General features: G+C 37.0%; 1 protein-coding gene across 3 annotated transcripts in view; it reads left to right on the top strand.

Moving 5' to 3' along the window:
- Positions 1-19,732, top strand: part of CDKAL1 (CDKAL1 threonylcarbamoyladenosine tRNA methylthiotransferase) — a 421,878-nt gene that overhangs the window by 329,848 nt on the left and 72,298 nt on the right. The window lies entirely within an intron of this gene.

The following is a 19,732-nucleotide window of genomic DNA, read 5'->3' as shown; positions in this document are numbered from 1 at the left end:
AATGAATTATCTATTGATTCTGGAAGCATCATTGGAAGAGGCTGCTTTGCTAACAGCCTGATGGTTGTCTGGGAAGAAACACACATCATCATTATAACTTGATCCTTATTTGTAAAGTCTGGGAACCCTGGTTAAAAAAATCCTAGTTTGTTATGTCCATACTATAGGGTAAGAAAAGAAGGTCACTTCCCTAAAGACATTGCAATGTGAAATAAAAAATTAAAGCTGTTACAAGAAGATTGGAGAACGAGGAGACACAGATCACAGCACTTCTGTGCTATAACTATGTCATGGGGGTTTTGTAGACATTATGCAAAAGAGAGCATTAAGCAGCAGACCGAAGGAGCGTTAAGTAGGTTTGTAAATATTTTGGGGGAGTTCCTCCTATCTTGGATGCATCTGTGGCCATGTGTTTTTAAGCAAGTGCACTAAATCCTTTAACAATTTGTCAGCAGTATGAGATGACTGTCTTTGCTGCTTATGTTTTGCAAAGCATGTGTGATTTTGCAAGTATCCATTTCAAAAAAGAAAGATTTGAAACATTTTTTTGTTTAGACATTTCAAAGGAAAGTTCTGAACTGTACTCCTCCTTTTCCTGGCTGTGTAGCAAATAGCTATACATTGGAAAAATTAGCTAGGTTTTATATGTGGGGGAAGAAGGTGGCTGAAGTGTGTATGTATGTGCACCTATCTCTGTGTATGAACACATGCGTCTATGTGTGTAACTACACATATGTCAATGAGAAAGAAATACATTGTGTAAATACTAATGGATTCAATTTATCAAGTAGGTTGTTGCTATGAGAATTCCATAGTTACCAGCAACTTGAGGATTTACAGTTTTTAAAAAACCATTGTCAAATAGTAGGTATATTCTATAATTTTAACTACTATATATCATTTCAAGTTAAATCCATCACTTTGAAGTATTTTTTTATAGATAGACTTGCATTATTTACGAGGATTGGTAAAGCAGATATTAAGGGCCTGTGAAAATTGAGAAACATGAAGAATAAAGGAAATTAGTGTGACAAGATTTTGAATAGGATCATTGCTTTTTTGAGTTGAAGCATTTTAAGGTAAATGTAATAGTAAGTCAATTAAGATCTAATAAGGACAAGCAACTGATGAACCAGAAGCTTTTGATATTCCTCTCTGTGTCTACATTCTCCTGTGCCAAACACTTTCTATTCATAGTACAAGGAAATTCCATTATTCTTTTATTAGCACTTTTAATGGAGCCTGGCCATTTGTAACTCCTGCTGCCTTCCTGCTCATATCCTTTGTGGCATTATATCAAAGTATCCTCAAATGATTTTGGCTTCAGTTGTGAAGACTTGTGCACTCTTTACAAATTAGTCATCAGGCAAAGTGGAACTGAATATAAATGCTTAGGTATATTCCCTTTTGATCTTTGTTTTAAGACCTTTAATAAATTATTAAAAGTAGCACAATTGTTTGATGAGTGATTTTTGAAGCTCCACACTTCTGCTGCTTCCAAGCACATTCTACATATATATCTGAGAGTAAAACGGGGAAAAAAGTACAAATGACAGTTTATTACAAGGATGATCTTTCCTTATTTTCCTGTGTTACAAGGATGATCTTTCCTTATTTTCCTTTTGACAGAGAACATTTTTCTTCTGCTAACTACTTCCTATTTGTAGTGGCTGCAACAAATTCACTGCAGATTTCTTGTTCTGTGTGCTGTTACTTTCCACCTCAGCTGCCAATATCACAATTGTTGCAGACCAGAGGGCGTCTTTTAATTTTTATATTAATTGTAACAGTAATCACCATTAGTTGAAAATACAGTTATTTCAAGGGGAGGTCTGTATTAGTTTTACTCTAGTTCTGTTTTGTTTGATTTACATGGCAGAAAGGTTGGTTGGTTGGCGGGGGGGGAGTGTTTGCTATTTTGTAGATTATTTGCGGTAAGCGTAAAAAGGAGATTTTATGATGGTTTTGTGAAAGTGTTGGTGTTGCAGGATCATGGCATGAATTACGTGAATTACTGGCTCCCAGGATTCTTAGTTGGTTGATTAAAACGTTTTTTGCTGAGAACCTTTCTAAAGTAGAAAAGGGGTAACCTTAAATAAGTTGGAGCTTGGTAGCAGTAGTTAAAACAAATGTAAAAGGGAAGCTCATGAACTACAGTGGCTGGAACAAGACTGTCTACTGAGATTTGATAGTATTTCATCCTGGTTTGATGGGATATTGCATAGAAAAGAGAAAAATCAATCAGAAAATGTTTATTCTTCCAAGTTAGTGCTTCACTCACTAAATCAGAAAGTCATGTTTTGACGGAGTAACTACACTAACCTTACTACTATTTATGCTTGGTCAGGAGACCAGTAGCTAGAAATATTAGAAATAGCAGCTATTCCTGGAAATTTTACCTCAATATATGTTTGCCTATCTAGTGTAGGTTACTGCATCCTGGAAGACATTTTAAATGTTTGTCCTCCTGCGTTCCCAGGTGAAAAGCCAGCTCTTTTATGGAGGGGGAAAGCAAGGATTTCCTTTTCCTTCCACTTCCAGCTGTGGAGTCTTGTATCTAGTGAGGCCTTAATTCAGCAGCAGAGGGGGCAGAGCTTTCAAATTCTTCTGTGCAGAAGGGTTGGAGAAGTAGGAAATATTCTGTCTCTGCTGATAGCAAGGGAGGAGTAGTTAAGGTCCTGTGTTCTTTAATGCTTAAATATTTATAGTTTACTATCTAGTTGCCCTTCTCATTGTTCAGATGAAACCATACAACAGCAAATCTCAAAAATTGCCCTTTAGCTGTATATTTATCCTATCCAGGGGGATTTGATCCTGTTCTCTTTCACCTAGTATCACCGTAGTGCTTGCAGACCCTCAGACTATGGAACCTTTCAGATACTCTGCCGCTGACAAAGCTCATTATAGCATCAGTCTTGAATGCCTGGCAAATATATTGAATTATTGATGTCAGACACACACAAAAAGTTCACTTTTCTCAGATTTTTTTTGTTGTTGTTGTTAAAATGAATAAATATCTTCTAAAATTCATTCTTTCCAAAACTAAATAATTATTTAGGAAGGGCTGAGATATATCTTGTTTATGGAAAGCTGTTCCAGGTGGGTGTTTGTCATTTGTTCAAACTCATTTCAGTTAGCATGTGTAAAAATACATAGAACTCTATTTGTAGACGAAGCCATTCCTTGTTCTGAAATACTTGCTTTTTCCTGTGTTTATGTAGAGTAGGAGTGTGTATAGTCTGGCTTTCTTAAGAGTCAAGTTCTGACTGCTGTGTAACTTTTCTCTAGTTAGCAACAGAACAGCTCTAACAATTATATGTACAGTTTATCTTTTTCTAGGACCATCAGAAAAGTAAGATAAAAATGACATCCTCAAAAGGCAGTACCAGCAAAGGTTTTGGTGATTTAAAATTAAAAAGAAGATAATTGAGGAGTGGTTTGGGTTTTTTTACCCTTAGTTGTAATCTGGCCAGTTTTCTACTAGCTTATTTAATGAAAGATTATGTTTGCACACAAGTAATTTCTGCTGACTTTTTTCTGTGTACACTGTGAGGTCCCACACTGCACACAGCAAGAGTTTTATTGTGTCTGCAGTGAACGTTTAACTCCCTACAGTATCTTTCTCCCGAATGATGTTTGCCCTTTAAAACTTGTGACCCAGTTTTTTGAAAGCTAGTAAGGCAGTTGTGATAGCAGGTTACCTGGTCAAAACAACAGGTTTGAGAATCTTAATATGAGCTTCAGGGTCCAATATGCAGCAAGTGTCCAAATTCAGCAGCACAGAGCTCTAGTTCCTTTTCTTTGTTTTGTCAGACGAGTTAAGTATTCAGTCTAGCCCTGGAGCAATTGTTTAAAATGATAATCCTCAATTTATGCTCTGCAAAAGAATGTTTTTACATATAGTAAACACAGTATAGCGGAACTACTATTCGTTTTGCTGTTCTGCCTTCTTGCGAGGATAGCCAGAAAGAGAGACCTTGGGGCACGTCCACACATGCCTCTGGCAACTTTGTACTGTTACAGCGAGAAATCCTCTGGGAGTTGTGCTTAAAACTCAGCTCTGGATTCGTTTCTGCCTTTTGCAACCTGAATCTCTTGCTCAAGAATAGGGCATGATCTGTGAAAAAATAAGGTCATGCTTACAGCATTAGTGATTTATTTTAGCATATCCTGTGTCCAACCAAGTAAGAAATAAAGTCAATGTTCCTGTGATTTGAAAAGAGGTTTTGAGAGATTTCCAAGTTGAAAGTCCTCAGGATTAAAAAAATAAATTACGATTTCAAAATGTGCTCTAATTGATGCAATACTACTAAAATAGTTGTCAAATCTTTAAGCCTCATGCTTTAAAATGTTCTTTATTAGTATGTTCTGGAAATGTTAAAACACTCAGAAAACTGGAACCCCATAGACAATGCCTGTGTGATTGGCAAGTTGTTGGACCGTTGTATTAAGATACACAACTAAGTGACAAAAAGCTTTCTTTTTTTGTTGGCTAGCTCTTAGCCTGGTAGGCAATTTCGGGAGGCAGGGGGTGGTGTCCTGTATTCTGTTGGCTTTGATAAAGGTAGATATGTGCATAACTGATTGAAGGAAGATTAATAACAAGATTATGTATGGCTGTCCTTGAAGTTAAGGTGCTAATGGCTGCTGTCACTTACAGCTTACCATGATAATTGTCTTTAACCAGTTATTTCAATAGTGCACTTTTGCTCCAGTTTTTAACAGAAAATAAATCTAATGTCAGCATCCTTAAACTGTGGTTGTAGGGCACCTCTTTCTTCTGCTGGGTTCTGTAGCTCCTCTGGAGAGCTTTAGGCATTTGTAATTCAGAAAAATGTTCATAATGAAACATACAGAAGCCACTGTCAAACATGTAGGATCTCTTGGCACTGCCTATGGAGGCATATCTGTATGGTCTAAGTGGTTTTCATTGACAATAACACAAAAGATTCATAGCAATGCCCAAGGCTGTGGCATTGCCTGGAAGTCATCACGGGCACCTGTGTGCAACATGAAGTATTCAAAAGTCCCAGGTAAGGGGTGAGGGATTGGAGTCAGTTGGCTTCTGGTAGCAAAACCTGTCAAGTCCTGCAGTCCTTCCAGTCCCTGTGCTGTAGGTAGTGGCCTCTGGGGACCACAGGCTACAGCAGGGCAATGGAGGGTGCGGTGGTGGCACCGAGAACCAGCAAAGCTGTCTTCACCCTGGTGAGGATTGCTTAGTTAAACAGCAGAAAGAGGGGCAGATGGGAAGTTAAGCGCTTCTGTTGGGACCAATTTTCCTACCAGTGAGCTGCTTCCTTTCATTTTTCTCTCACGTTCAGGGAAGCTGTACCTTCTGTGCATCCTTCACAAATAAGCAAAACTGAACAAAAGAAATTCTGAAGTCTACTGAAAGAAACAACTCTAAAACACCTGATAACGGCTAACTTTCTAATGGCAGGCATCACCATACTACTCTGTTAATTAGATCCTGAAAACTTTTTGAAGATGTGTCTGCACTGTATGGTATGATGTGATTGCATGAAAGGGAATGTAAATTGCAATGTTGGGCACTTGTAGAGTTGAAAGTGTTGCAATGAGAGTAGTTTCTTTAAAAGAGGCTAGTGAAAGACTAAAACGTAATTGCAGCATTAAACATATATGGCAGGTGAGATTTACATCTTTCAGTAATCTATGCTTGTACCTTTTTAGTAGTTCCTGACTCTCAGACTTTGCCATCTTCTACTTCTGTGTTTGTTGCTGGCCATCTTTCATAGCCACCAGCATTAGGAAGTGGTTTGTTTTACATGAGAGTCATGGCAGCTAGTGTGTTTAAGTAAACCTGGTCTGGATGCTTTTTGGAGTCTGAAAATGGGAAATTTCAGAATTGCTGAAAAACACAAGCAATTCTTGTTATTTTTCCGAAGGACAGTAATGTTTCTCAGTTATTAGCTGTGTTTTGTAAGATGTTCATGTGCAGTGGAAGTCCTGTGAATGTGTAGGTTTTACTTTTGAGCCAGAAAAAAAGAAAGTAGTTTTGAGGTACTGTCTCAGCCTTCGGATTTTTTGGGTAATGACTTGGGTATAGGATTCTGGAAACTAACAAAAATCCTTTTAACCTGCTTTCCATTTATTTCAGGAACAGCATTGTACTAAATCATAAGGCAACTGTGAGGTTGCAATGCCTGTGATATAAGCCATAGTCTGAATTTCCTAAAGCAGGTGCTTTGAATTGTTCTTCTGTAAGATGAAAAGGATTTCTAGGTTATTGCTGAAAAGAGACAGAGCCCCTTCCTATCTTGTGCCTCAAAATAGATTTCAGGTTTAATTTAATAGCTCAGATGTCAGATATGACTGCGTTTTATGGAAATATTCTTATTGTAACCTACATCCATTCTTCTCTTTTCCCTTCCCTCGTGTTCAGAACTGCTTTTTGGAGGACGTTACATAAAGCTGTTTTGTGCTCTTGATATGATGTGAGGCTTCAAAGACGACTGCTGAAAGAGAAAAGCAATTTCTATTTGGAAGAGCAGTGCAGTGGCCTTGTGCTAATGGCACACTTGAACATTACTTGATGATAGTGAAGAAAATCTAATGGCCTGAAAAGCTCCTGCTTTTTCTTGGCTTAACTCTTAGCTGCATTGAAGTTTATGCCATCTCTAACACAGAGCAAGCTAATATGGAGACAGTTTAGAAATGGCTGTTCAAATACCAGGAATTGTTTCAGGGTTTTGTAGAGAACAGGAGAAGAAACAAGGAAAGCAATGCAACGAAAGGGCTTGCTTCTCTGTTGAATATGCTGTATAGAAAAAGATGTCTCTCCTCTGTCTTAATTCTATAGCTGAAATGTTGGGATAAAAGACTTCCAATCTTATTTGAAGTGTATACTGCATCCAGAAAATTAAAAAAAAACCAAAAACCAAAAACAAAAAAAACACAAACAAACAAACCAAACAATTCCTGAATTTATTGCTGTAAAACCAGTGGTTTGTTTGTTGGTTTTGTTTTACACAAAACCTAAAATATATACAAACAGGTAGTGTATATATATGCTTAATACTTTGGTTAAAACTGTATTCAATGCTAGTAACTTGCTGTAATTGGATATTTAAAGCATTTAACCCTGTCTGATGCTAACTGAATTGTTTGGGGTTGTTACCTCAATATTCAACCAGAAGGGAGGCTTTTCCTGCTTTAGGTTAAACAGGTATTTTTTTCTACCTTTTTAAAATGATCTTTCTAAAAGACAATTAACAGTAGCCTGTCAAATCACGTTTGCATCTATACACAAAGGTAATGCTATGTGATGGTGCACGAGCTTAGATGTTGAGTGAGGTTTCACAGGTACCAATATATTATGGAAATATCTTCATTAATGATCTTGAGAACAGTTTTAAGAAATAAGCTGATGTAATCTACATATACCCTCCCCCCATGTAAAAACATCTATACGTTTTTTCAGTTAAATAATCACAAAAATAGTGGTCATTTACTTCACAGTTTTTCTCCTTGGTACAGCATGCGAATGCTACCTGGTATAGCAGGTTGCCTCAAATAAGTATTTTCCACCTCCAAAAAGATATTGAGATATAAAAAGAGAGACAAGTTTTATGGTGACATTAAATAACTGTCATACGAACTCAAGTAAAACAAATTGTTTGAGGCGCATTAATCGTCTTGTTATTTTCCAGAGAAAGGCATTACCTTTTGCTACGTCTTGTATCACTTATGTACCTTGTCCATCGTTACTGTGGTACTGACACAAAAGTATGGAAAAGAAAGGTATTTTAGGTTTTCTAAAATTAGTTGCTAGAACACCCTGACATCACAAAAAGTAAACAGGCCTGGCCCTGTTAAAATTTCCTTTAGGTTCTCTTTAATCTTGCTTTGGCAATGCGACGGATTGTATAACTAATAGTTCTATGGTCATTTCCAGTTCAGATCAAGTTCGGGTATCTTTCCTTCTCCCATTCCCTAATATCTCATTTGACCTGTATCTCTCTGTGGCTGTGCAGCTTGTAGTGGATTGGATTTCCCAGTTATCTTTCACCTTCTCTCATTTTTTTCCCCTCCCTCGTTCTTTATTCTATTGCCATTTGTCCCCTCCAAAAAAAAGTTTATTTCTTCTCCGTGTAGTCTACCTTCTTTTTTCTGTTTCTTCCTACCAAACTATTCTTTGTTTAATATCTTGTTCAGGTATTAACATTGTATTCTCTTTCATTTACTTTAATTCACCTCCCCTTCCATTTTTCTTGGTTTTTTCCTTTTTATCTTTGTGGACCTCTTAGTTCTACAGCTGTACTTTGTCATGGCATTAAAGTGGCTGTGGGGAACAGTTGCTGTCAAAGGGGAAGGCATCAGTGCAGCAGGTGTAGCAGTGCCTGAGCGCAATGTCACCTAAGTGTTCCTATAACCAAGCTCTTGAGCGTGCTTACTATTAATTAATTACGTATCCAGAGATGCAAGTTTGGGGAACTTTGCTAATGGATATGATAACTAGTCTGTTCCCCATCTTCTCACTGGAGAACAATAGTTGCTTTTGCTTATAAAATTGCTACAGTCTTTCTGCGTACTTGAATTAATTTGAGATGCTATTTAAAGTTCTAGATGTTAACCAAGTTGGCATCAATGCTTTTATTACCAGAAGATTTGGGATAATCTTCTGGTATCCAAAATCTTGGGTAAGATTTTGACTTTCTGACGTAAAGTGAACATACTCCATTTACTTTTCTTCTTCCTTATTCCTGTTTAAAAGCTTGTTTTAACAATCCTTTGATATAAAGCTGTGAAGCAGGTGTGTATTTTCTGGCTTAGTGTCTGATAATGAGTATGGAAACGTTGATCTCCGTATCCTCTCTTAATATTCTTCTGCATAGCCTTACATATACGTGCACACACACACGAAAACCCACGATCAACAAAAACTTTGATTTGAGATTCATTCCAAGTGTCAATCCAAGAAACAATCTGGTGTATTTCAAGTAAGTCAGGGAAGGATGGGATCATGTTTTATGTTTTTCCCAATTCGTAACAAGTCAGCACTGGCTACAATTCCATCTTCTGCTGTCATTTAAACTCTTGGAACTAGAAACACTCCTTTAGTTTTTACTTTGTTATAATTTCTTCTCTGTACTATATCCCTCTTAAAAGAGTGAAGAAGGGTTAGTTATCATACAGTTGAAAAGACAAGTCTGAGTCAAGTGATGGTGTAAAACTGTAGATAGAATTTGGGCTTTAGATTGTTCTACACAGGAAACTTGTTCTCCTGCTGTCCGTCGGCACAGCGCAGTTAGGCCACTTTCAGCTGGAGAAGGAGTGTCAGAATCTGCTAGCAAACGATGTGGATTTTGCATAATCTGGGTGATTGTCACCTATTTTAGCTGCCTGTGAAATTCGGGGTTCTTACAAACATGCTCTCAGTGATCTTGCACTCAGTCTGCCTGTGTCTGAGGGGAGGGCTCATGGTTGTAGGGGAGAGGGGGTGTTTGTATTCGGATGTAACTAGAAAAACATCCTCTGGTTTTTACCAATGCGCGTCCTTCTTGAGAATTGCGGGATGAGCGCTGAAGGATGTCCATGCTCTGGTGATTTAGTATGCATGCTTACAGTAAAACTAGCAATGTTCAGTTAAATTACCCAGTTACGAACATATACTCTACTCGTGTAAATAAGGGTAGACTTAAAAGACTTCCAAACCCTAGTTTGGGTTCAAGGGTGGAGGCTCAGAGTCAGTAGGCTTTGAGTTCACTCTGCAGTGTAGACATAAAATGGAGATTCACATCCCAGTTCAGGGAGGAAGAAGGCATTTAAAACACATGATTCGATTTCAGCTGTACTTGAGCTTTAGTGTATCAGAAGGAAGGAGTGGTGCTGTCAGAAAGAGAGGTACAAACCTGGATTTTGTTAGAAATTCACATTAACAAAGCATATTTCATTCCTCAAATAAGACATGTTCTTCGTATTATTTTTCCTCTGTATTCTGGTATTTTATGAACATAAAATAGTTTTCATCCAAAAAACTCTATCCATCCAAAGATGGATAAAATAAATAATCCATCCTTCCATGCATTTTTTGAGGGAAAGGCTCCAGCTTGAGAGGCTTGTATGGCAGCCATCATCTTTGGAATTTACTTCATCATGTCAAATTTTGGCGAGATTCCAACGTCAAAAAAAAGATCTTTCCATGAAGGTGTAACTTCTTTCTGTAATTCTAGAGACTGCCTCTATTTGATTTGCAGTATCTGAAGTATAAGAGGCTTGTGGGGCCAATGGCAAATTTAAGGTTTGGTATCTCATGATCTATCAGGATAAAAATGGGAGGGTTATATCTCCTTAAAGGAATAGGAGCATTACAATTTCTTTGTGATAAATGTGGCATTTTCTAATGTCACTGAAAGCAACTAAGAGGTTGATCTTTAAAGATGACATTTTAGTTCATGTAAATGGTGCTTTAGGCCATGTTTAATTTTTCTTTCACCCATTCCTCATACAATCATGATAGTCATACCTAGTCATCTAGTCTTATAGAAAAAAAGATGAATATGCAAGTAGTTGACAAAGGTCTTTAAAACACAGGACGAGGTTTTTTTCAAAAATATTTTTCTGTGAAATTTGATATATGTAGCACACATAAGAGAGGTGTTGGGATAAAACACTTCAGGTTGCAAATAAAGCAGTTATGCTAACAAATCCTTTATTTCACACTGTCATGCTTTTTCCAGGAAAAAATACCTATGTGTTCTTACTGCTGCTAATACTGCTAGCATCATTTATGAGGCATGTGTATGGCAAATTGTGCTTCTTCGTGCCTTTTATTTTTACAGGCTTATTTTTTATATAAAAGGACTGCTTGGTACAAAACCTTACAAGACATAAGCCATCACTGTTTTACGTTGCAAACCCCAGCCTTTTTTTCCATAGAACATTTGCAGAAAATGTGTAATATAAAGCTAAAAATATGAACCATTTGTGAGTCCTGTGCGGGAACAGACGTTAAATACCAATTTACGTGTCAGACAGACAGTGGCAGCTGCTTTGTTAACGTATGGCACAATCCCATATTAAATCAAATGGCAAGTGCACAGTTTGACAGATACTGTCATCAGTGCAAACATTATTAGACTCATTGAAGAGCTTGCTTTTAATTTTTTATTTAAAGTACATATATTTGGCTTGCAGAGCCTTTCTCAGTCAGAGCCTACAGCAGCAAGTACTACTTCTTGAGGTTTTTAGCCCAACAAAGCCTGATGTGTTTCTGGCTGTTCCTCAGGGGCAGTGCCACGATGTTTATGGCTTCCCCCGCACATCACACGTTAGGGTCTGTGACCAGAAATTCCATTTGAGAGCACACCGCTCTGGATAGCACTCAGTGGTCTTTTCATTTTGATTGATGGCTCTGGTTTTGCACCATCTGGCTTCTGATAGGCTGCATTAATCATATTCTGAACTAAGAAAATCTAGACGGGATTTTTTAATAATTATATGTACGTGGAAAAGAAAAGTGCATGTATATGTGTGTTTGTGTATTTAAGTCGTATAGGTTCCAGTCATACAAAAGAGAGCAACAGTCCTGTCGTACAGTTTGTGTTGGGATAAATAGGTCTCCAAATAAATCTCTACTTATGAATGCCCATATTTCAATTTTATTCCTACTGTTTTAACTTTATTTTATTTTGCTTTCTGTCAGCTGTTTATAGTCACTGCCTTATGTTGACATTGTTTTCTGTTAGGAACAATGGGCTTGTCTAGAGCATTTGAGTTGCATCTCAACTGTTTTAAATGAGTCTTAAATTTCTGCTGCTTTGGTGATATATTGAAGTTCCTTGCTTCTTTGTAAACATAGCATGAGATAACAGTTCTGAAACAGAATGTCATCAGGTCTTAAATTCTATACGTGTAGAACATCTTAAAAATGTCATATTTAAATTCACATCTTAAGGAAAATTTAAGAACCTCAATTAATCATACAATATACAGATGTCAGTAATTGGCCATATTGAGGGCTTCTCATAGAGTTTGACAATAGTGTATTTAAGGTATTGTATTGTTGGATTAGCAAAATTAATAGTCTCCCAATACGTATGTAGGAATTAATCAGCCAACATGAGGTTGTTCCAGATTTTATTTGGTTTTCTAATTTAAAAGTAAGCAGTTATCTATATTCCTTCTCATTAGGTTGCTTTCATTCTGTGATAATTTACAGTATGACTTAAGGGAAAAATTTGCCCTATGGTATACCTTGTCACATTGAAGCCATGAGCTGGATGTTAGTTTTCAGAAGCTACTTAATCTCCACCATTTAAATTTTCAAAGATCTTCGGATGAGAAGCTGCCCTGGATTCCTTTCCACCTATACTGCTATGGATATAACACTCCATGAAATGGTGGGCAGACAGCAATACTTTATACTCTTAATAAGAAATTCAGTAAGTGCATTTGCTATGTCCCCAAGTCTAGCATTTACTGGTCACACTGGGTGTACTTTCTTAGGTGTTCCTCACCGATCAAATGGTGTGGAAGTATCACAGCCACCAATTTTTCATTGTCAGCTATAAATTGCATTATTGTTGGGTGGGGGGGTTGTTCTGTTTCTTGCTTTGTTTTTATTTTTTTTTGCCCCATTTTCTCTTACTTTTCCTCAATATTCTCATTAGTAGTGCTTGCAGATACTTTGGAATCTTTTTTTTTTAAATTTATTATTCCCTCTGCTTTGCTTGTGAAAATACCTTAAGAATGAGGTACAGAAGAATTCCATGTATAACTTAGAAGTAAGGTGGAGCAATGTTTGTCCATAACCCCACCAACTAAAGCAAAACTTCCTGTCCTGCTTTCATTTCTGCCAGGCTTGATGATGTCTCTGTAGAGTAGATGAGGTTTATTTCGAGACATCTGGCATGAATTCTTTATAATTTAAAGCTGTACTTAGAGTTCAAAACTAATGGCGTGTTAGAAAGTTGTTTGACATACCACAGCAAGAAACAGTTCTTGAAGAAGATTTTAGAAAATTCACTCACTATATTTAATAAAGATGTAAAGCTCCTTAAGGTCTAGCACTGTGCAGATGCTGAGAACACCCTGTCTTACTTTTGTTCGTTTCCACAGTTCTCTGCAAAGCTCTGCTTTTCTGTTGTCTAACGGGTTCATGTTTTCTTGTACATTTATTTTAAAGACAAGGCTTGTTTATTTGTTCACAGTCTCACAGCTTTTTAAAATAGACATCTCTGGTTGAGAGAACCATAATTCACCAATAACCTGTGTTAAATTTAAGTATAGATGCTGAAAATTGGATAAACAAAACCTGTTTAATCATTGTTACAAAAGCACCATCTTTATTTGTGTGCCAAAGAGGATTTTTAAAAAATCATGATGACATTTCTGATCAGACTATGCCCAGTGTTGAATTACAGTTCTCTAGTAAATCAACAACTGATCTTGAGTAATTTTGCCTTGTGACTCCCAGATGTAGAACTCCCACCTTATTTTGCCTGAATCATTGTAATTATAGTTTACCTCAGAGACATTATGGAAGTTAAAAAGTTAAAGTCTTGCCAACAGGCATAATCAGTTTCTTCTCCTAAGCTCCCTGTTGGCTATTCATAAAAGCCTGGATCCTCAAGCTCGGAAGAAGCGTACAGTATGCATACTGCTCCCCGGTGTTCTCATTATCCAGCTTCCAACTTGGAATAGCAGCATCACCATACAGGCTTGTGGAAACTGGAGCAGCCCAATACCTTATTGGTAGCAAAAGTCTACAGTGAAAACAACAGCTGTTTATAGTAGCATTCTGCAAATGATCCTCTGAACTTCGTGAGATATCAGCAAGAATATTCACTCCTGTATACACTTCAAAACATGGAGGAAAAGGTAAAATATATTTGCAAGTTTCTTCCTGAGAACTGAAAAATCATTGATATTGTCATTTAAACACTGCCATGTAGTGTCAAAAGGTGAGTTCAGGGCCTGCAGGATGGTTAATAGAAATCCCTAAAGTAAAACTTTTATACTGTGGATCTCCTTTCATCCCTTTCCAAGCTCTGCCAGTTTAAGAAAATTGCCCACAACAACTTGTCATCAATAGATGCAGACTACTGGTGTTTTCATCTGACGACTTTTAGTAATCAGCTCAATATAAAGAAACTTTATATTACCATATTTTCTGAAATGCAAGGCCTGTCTATGCTTTTCAACTGAACAACTCCAGTCAATCTTAGTCCATGCAGGTTTAATGACTTAGCTTCTTGAAGTCAATCCCAGTCTATTAATTCTGTAGATATACGCCCTGCATTGCTGTGGTGATGCTGCATGTTATCTTATTAAATGCCACTGGTTTTTGATTCTGTTTCAATATGGAGAACAGAGGCAGTTGAATTTTGGGTTGTATTTTCGGGTTGAGTTTTTGTTACTTTCTCTTTTTAGTTTTATTGTCACTCCCTATGTTGAAAGAAATCTGAGGAGTAAATACTTTTAAATATGTTAAGGTTTACCAGCTTCTATATGCATATTCCATTCTTTATGAAGCTTTCCAATTAACAAATCAGCAAATGCGATTGCTAAACCTTTTAATGAACTCCTTTCCTGGGCTATCTAATATATTGGTATCTGGTTTTGCTGTTACACTGAGTATTAGTAACATTGTGTAAAAGGATAATGTTGATTTATTGTAGAATGTTTGGGTTTTGAAAACAGATACCATTGGTAGTTGTTTTTTAAAATTCTGCTTGTTTGTAGTTAAAAATCTACAGGATTTTCGATGAATAATAATCTGGGAGAGTGTACACGTGAAGTTTTTTAAAATTCTTTCAGAGGATTCTTACTTCTGTGAGACTACATACACGGTTTTGGTGCTTTCAAACTCCTTTATAAATACTGTCTTTGAGTAATTCCTTTTCTTGTGATGCGTGTAGTTTTGAGGGGAGAGGGAGCCCTTTATCCGTTGTATTCTGTGGGTACATAGCATACATTTGTTAATGGTTGGCAACTGTGTACACGATGCAAGCTCTGTGTGTCTGGTAAGAAATTGGGCCTGTACATCAAATCATTTCATGGAAGTAGGGAAAGTGAAAGTGCTTACTGTAAAACCTTTGTAATGCCTCATATCTAAATCAAAGTAATACAATTATTCATATTGGAAATAGGATAATGTTATTGCCAAGAAAGCTATTTTGTCTTTAGTGGTAGATAGTATGCCATTATATCGCATGCATATACGTCATTTCTGTTGAGAATAATCAAAATTATCTTTAGAAAGAGATATGCTGTGCTTTGGTGCATCTTTTTCCTTCACTACAGCTTATTGTGGTTCTGAGAATGTAATTCCATAAAAAGAAAAACCTAGAGCCAATGAGAAGAGAAAGTTAATTACCAATGAATATCTGTGTGTGCGTATTATGGTGGCAGTTGTGATTTTTGAGGAACAGTCTTCTCTTTCAGAATCTTGCCAAAATCCCAGTTCCACTGAAATATTTAGAATAAGGTATCAGCCTGTTTTCTTCTGGAAAGTAAGATAGCTTTTGGCGTCCAAGCTGAACCCTATAAATTATCCAGAATTAAAAATCACTAGCAGCTTATTTGTGAGAAAAAATGGATTTGCATTCCATAGGAAAAATATCAGGCATGTGGGGATGAATGAATGTATGGAGAAGACTTGACTGACATATATTTGTGTGTCTAAGTCAAATACCAGTCAGAAGTTACAGTTCTGCTGTATTTCCTCAGCAGTGAACAACAAAGTGACAACTGCTGTGGTACTCAGGCACCATCTGTCTTGTGAACCCTGCCATTCTGTTTGTGCCTGAATATGATAGATTTTACCTTATTTCTTCAAGAAAATAAAAATAGTACTTAATCTACAGTTCAAAAGCTGGATAAATTCCAAGTGAGGCTCTGTTAGTAGTGATATCCCTTGTCTCTGGGGGTGTAAATTTGGGCTTACACCTAAGTGTGTGTATATAAATATTACAGATTTATTGCTAAGTGTGCTGTGCTATGCCACAAATACAAGTCTGTATACAAACATGCTATATAACAAAAACTCTTTTTAACAAGCACTGTAATTTATATCCACAACATAGTAATTAGTTTTAACTTACATATCTACAATTGAAGACTTTAAAGGTATTCTACTGATCGGGGGGCTGAGGAGGTACCAAAGTAGACTTTTATTTGGTTTAGTATTTTGAACTCCTCTTTGCTGGTGGTATGTTGTGGACAGTGTCTTTAGGTATTTTTTATTTTAATTTCAGCATGGTGAGATTTGAAATTACTCCATGATTTTTCAAATGCAACCTTCCTGTTTTCTTCCATGTAAACAAAATTCATTTAGGCTTGGTTGCCTTTTTCCAGAATGCCCGGTGAAGTTGTATTTTTCTGGCTGTCTGACTGCTGCTTTTTCCACTTTCAAACATTTTCCTCGTCTTCAGTTCTGTTAGTGTTTAACTGTACTCGTAGTCTCAGCCTCTGAATTATTATGCTGCACCACTTTCACGGTTTAATACATTGGACAGCAGCAAAAGTACCTGAAAGCCAGCTGGCTCTGTGCACGGCTTTGTCTTACAAAGAGTCTAATGAATAGGCACTTCAAAATTGTAACCAAAAGTCTGCACGTCTCTGCAGAAACTTGAAGCATCTGCTTCACTTTTTCATTTTATCATTTTTATAAAGTCTACACATTCATAGTCTTTCTGTCAGAGATACAGGATCTCCAGCATTAATTAAAGATCACGTTGTGCCTTGAGAAAAGGTGACCTCACGTAAAAGACTTAATTATTTTTAAACACTTTATTTTAAGAAAGTGATACACAGACTGAAACTGTTTGCAGTGAACATGCATAATGAAAGCAATGTGTAAAGCCATGAATCCCAGTTATGTGATGCTTGGGTTTATGTACCAAATGACAGCAACCTGTATCTAAGAGCTGAAGACAAGCTATCTTATGAAATTGGATACCCTATCCGTAAAGAAAAGAAAGCTTTTGTAATGGCACAAATATACCAGATACGGCATCACTACCTTCATTACCTTTGTCAGTCACTTAAAATTTTTTGCTGAAAATTTTATGAATACTTTTTCATCTTGAAAGTGTATGTTTAGTATAACAAAGTGGTTTTCTTATGCAAGTGAAAGAAGCCCTTTATTGTTCCTGAAAATTTTAAAAAATATTATAAGAATTTCATACAGGAATTGCTGGGGGAGCAGATTGTTTTGAAGGATAATATGTTCTCAGATGTGATTTTCTTGCTCTTCACGCACAGTTGTGTATCTACAATAGGTGCTGTTCCCAGTGGAGCAGGGAGGGTGAGAGAGAGGTAGAGATAGTGCAGGGCTCTTTCTGGATCTCCATAAAAAGGCCCAACAACAATTGGCTGAATAAAATAGCCACTTTAATAAGATAGAATAAAAAGAGGGGTAGAGATAGTGAGTCCCTTCAGACGCTGAGAACCCCACATTCAGGCAGCATCGGACAGAGTCCAGATGGGTTTTCCCACAGCATGCTGCACGCATCCTGACCGTGGAGAGCATCCTTCTGGGGTCCAGAAAGAAGCAAAAATTATTCCTTTAACACACCTAGATCTCCTATTTTAAAAACCACAAAAGAGTCTTGCCACCTTTTACTGCTTTTCCTTTAAAGTATTCTACAAAGTAGAACTTGTACCTATATATGTTATATTCTGTCTCTGCTCTTGGTGAAATATTTCAGGTACAGAAACCCTAGAAAAAGTGCTAGTGATGAAAGGAGCAGCATTGCAAAGGCAGTCAGTTAAAAAAAAGTTTGGGGGGGGAGGGGGGGGGAGAAGCTTAAAAACACCACAAAACCATTGTAGTCACTGATAAACACATAGGACTTTTTTAATGTCTGGCCCCTCTCCTCAAAAAGTGGTGTGAATGGGGAAATGCCCTTGTAAATGGTGCAACTCATATAAACATTGTTTATGAATAGCAAGATGAATGTGCCTTCAGATATACCTCAAGAGACTTATATATAAGAAAATCAGCAAGTGAAGAAACAAAGGCTTAAAAAAAGAAGAAACAGTCCTACCAGACTCCATGTCTGCTTCACTTGGAGGAAAGACATAAATATTCTTTGCCACATAACACTGAAAAATGTGTGATGAATGTAGCAACTGTAAAACCTTCATTGTTCCTTCAGCTAAAACAAACAGAATGTGTAATTAGTTGGCTGCTTCTGCCTAATCCTAAATCCCAAGAAGATTATGTGCCATTTGAATCATCGTGTACCTGTTTTTTTACAGGCATATTTCAGTTGTTCCAAATCATCTCCATGTTTGCATGCACCAAACCTCTGCAAAGCAATAGAAAACAGTTAACGCTGCCCTGACATGCTGCATTTTGGTAGTTAAAGGGGAGCTTCCTGCTGTGCTTGTATTTCATTGGCTTAAAGCCATACCAGTGATTTCCAGATTTTTAAAGTATTTTTGTCACAGCCTTCAACTTTGTACGCTTGGTGTTATAGGTGAATCTCAGTACTAATTTTATTTTGGTTTTTTTATTCCTGCTTTATCAGGCAGTTAATCCATTGTAATTTGTATCTTCTGAAGTAAAATTCACTTCCAGTTAATTGCAGTACACAAGGTAAAATTGTTTTGGTTTTATATTTGCAAGGTAAAATTAAATATAAACTCTTTTTGTGGATGCACAGTAAATTACTGATTTTATTTCTATGTCAGAATGAGAGAAAGATTGCATTAGATCTAATATAATATGAAATCTTGTTTTAACTGGAAGGACTCTTGAAGGAGAACACCTTTAAAGACATTGCTTGGTTTTTTTGTCTTTTTAGATAAAATTTCCATGAAAGTCCATTTTCTTCTTCTGCACCATCTTGTCCAAGTTTAACTGTTGTATGTTTTAATGAGTATTCAGACCTCTGCTGCCTCAGAAAAGCCCAAGGTAGTTCCCTGGCCTTTCATAAACCTCATGCAGAGAACATATGAACACAGCACCGCCCTGATTGTTTTCACAAACGCAGACTCATGGACAAGGAAGTTTGTTGCAGTCCTGTACCAAATGTCAAATATGCAGGTCAGAGCAATAGTTCTGAGTTTGGTCGCGGCTGTCTGGAAACCTCAGCTAAATGCCACTGTGGAGTTGCAGATCACTGTAGAGGACACATGCAGTAGTCCCACAATTTCCGTGTGTTTCTCCAAGAAGAAAATCTTGGATGGAGAATATGGGAAAGTCCGTCAAAGCCAGTGAAGTTCATATCTGTAGAACCAGTGTTAAATAAGCCTCGTCCTGGTCAGGCCATGTGCCTTGTGCTGTTCTGTAAAGCTCTCTGGATAAAGATGACTTCAAAGTTCATAGAGACAGTCTGTATGCAGAGATAATGTCTTTTATTAGACAAATTGCTACTGTTAGAAAACCCAGACAAACTCTGTTGAAAGCTCCTCTATTTCTTCCAACTGTATCAGCTAATCTCATTTTATTTAAAAAAAAAGTTTACCCTATGAACTTTGCTTTTCTTGTATCCTTAGACCATTGTGGCTACACCACCACTATTTTAAAATCAACAGAAGGATAGGGTATAGCTACCTATTTCATTTACTTTGATGTTCTGAGCCATCTTGGATTTCCTGAGCTATGCTATAGCTTAAGATGACAAAACTGAGTTTTAGAGGAACAAGGAGGATTCTCTGATTCCTACCCTGCTGCTTTTTTATGAAGTATCAAAGTACAGCATATACAATCAACTTCAGAATATTTTTTTTTTGGTAGCTTTTTTATTTCCTTTTTGTA

Source organism: Buteo buteo, chromosome 20, assembly GCF_964188355.1.
Source record: "Buteo buteo chromosome 20, bButBut1.hap1.1, whole genome shotgun sequence".
Classification (NCBI taxonomy): domain Eukaryota; kingdom Metazoa; phylum Chordata; class Aves; order Accipitriformes; family Accipitridae; genus Buteo; species Buteo buteo.
The sequence above is the reverse complement of the archived record's forward strand: the minus strand, read 5'-3'. Positions and strand labels throughout refer to the sequence as shown.